Source organism: Branchiostoma belcheri, unplaced genomic scaffold, assembly GCF_001625305.1.
Source record: "Branchiostoma belcheri isolate BF01 breed outbred unplaced genomic scaffold, Haploidv18h27 scaffold422, whole genome shotgun sequence".
In the NCBI taxonomy this organism is placed as follows: Eukaryota; Metazoa; Chordata; class Leptocardii; order Amphioxiformes; family Branchiostomatidae; genus Branchiostoma; species Branchiostoma belcheri.
In genome coordinates this window covers 23,622-25,746 of record NW_017804046.1, presented here as the reverse complement: position 1 = coordinate 25,746, position 2,125 = coordinate 23,622, and the positions used below count along the sequence as shown (strand labels likewise).

Below are 2,125 nucleotides of genomic sequence, written 5' to 3'. Positions count from 1 at the left end.
GTGATTACAGATTTCATGATATGATTAAGTGTCAAGTAACAGGTCATGACAGAGAATAAGCCGACGTATTTTGCTAAGGCGTCCACAAATGTCACACAAGGTTCATTGTAAGCTGTGGTACTGATGTGTTTGGGCAAGTTGGTGTGAAAACACAGAACAAAATGGGCCTTCCGAAAATTGGTCTTCTATACCTGGCATGCTGCCTGGCAGGTACAGATTGTCACAATTGTTATGTTGATAATCAGGGGTAGCACTAAAGTTGCAGTTATTTTTGTAGATTCAATTGCCTCTGATATAAATAGAGTTATGTAATAGCATATAATAGTTAGCCCATCCTATATTTTTAGTAATCTCCAGACTTGGTGACGGCACACTCAAGTTTATATTAATGCCGCCACCAACACAGTGCACAACGCACTCTGCCACTACGCCACACGACCCCACAAAATCAGGATATGGCAATACATTTTGCATCGTTATAGTATTCTTATGTTGTATTTATCAAGTTCTATTGAATGTATTATACAATTAAAATACAACTGTTTTGGGGCTAATCATGAGGTCATCCTAGATGTTACTTTCATGTACGTACAACAGATTCATTTGGCACACAATTTACTAGTGTTACTTTCGGCTATTTCAGGGACAGGAGGTACCACAATATAAAATCTAGGACAATCTTCCAAGCTTCAATTTTTTTCCCAATTTCAGTGAAAACATTACACTAAAGGTGATACTGTTTATAGTGTTTTCGAAATTTGTGATAATGATGAACGGTTTACCGGGTACTTGATTTGCAGTATACGAAAACATGAACAGACCTCATGATTACCCCCAAAACACTTAATTGCATTAGGCATTCAATAGAACTTGATAAATACAGAATACGAATACTATAACGATGCGAAATGTATTGGCATGCCCTGATCTTGGATCCATGGAATAATTGTTTGATTATACTATTGTATTTGCAATAATAAACAACGTCTCAATTATCTGCCGCATGCTGTTCGTTACATTTTCCTAAAACACGTTTGGATTTAGAAATTTTAATTGGCATTTATCAACCCTTCAGTTTTGTTGCACAGGTTACGTGGAAGGGCGTTTAATGTAGGTGAGGCCACACCAACTTAATTTTATGGATGGCATCCGCGCGCGCATTGATTTTCGCCTGCCCCTCAAAAAAAAAAATCACGTCCACCGAGGGTCTGGCCTGGCTCTAGGCCTGGGTAGTCCATGGTAGTTAGCGACAATACGGAGCCGGGCACCCAGCTACCGAAGCCCCACGACTCAAAAACTCAGTACATAAGAGCGCAGTACCGATAAATAAATACCACAAAAAGCCAGCATGTGCCGGCTTGTCGTATACGTCACTACGCACTGTCGCAAATTCACAATTCCAGCTTTGTGTTCCTGTGATTTAGTAGCATTTCTATTTTTGGCCGGAATTTTTTTTTATTCACCCGCGCGCACTAGTTTGGGGGTTTTCAGAGGATGTCATCCATAAAATCAAATCGGTGTGGTCTAATGTACGAACGTATGCATTTTTTGTATGCATTAATCTTGCATATATTTATGAAGTACATTTTCATATATGGGAAGATACCATGCTCCCGTAACCGCGCGCACGGAAACAATTTTTCTTTGTTTAAAAACATGCCATAAAAACGTTGTTTTCCACGATTGCATAGCCATATATAGGGACAATATGCATAATTCAAAGAACCTTGGGGGAAAATATTTATCTCTTCGCGGATTTATGGTATTTTTCCACATAATTTTACGTTCGTTCAAAGACCTGTATAATGTCCTTGGCTCGTTCAACCCGGAAGTGTTTACATTTTGAGGCGCGAAACCTTAAGCGTCGGCGTGACGGCCCGGTGCTATAAATGTTTCCGAGCAGGTTGAGGTCTGTCCCGGCAAGAAGCTTTCATTACACGGTGATAGAATGTCCTTCGTCCCGGCGATGACCCGTACTTAAGCATACACCACTTTACTACTCACAAAACCTGCGTTCGATTGTATCTAATTTCAAACATTTGCAACAACTAATATCTCACCACNAGAAAAAACAATTTTGCATTCAAAATGGACAACAGAAAGGACAACAAACTCACTGTCAGGG

The 2,125-nt window shown here is 39.8% G+C and overlaps 1 protein-coding gene across 1 annotated transcript in view; it reads right to left on the bottom strand.

Moving 5' to 3' along the window:
- LOC109478184 (angiopoietin-1 receptor-like) overlaps positions 1-2,125 on the bottom strand; it is a 23,222-nt gene that overhangs the window by 19,966 nt on the left and 1,131 nt on the right. The gene's annotated exons all lie outside the window — the stretch shown is intronic.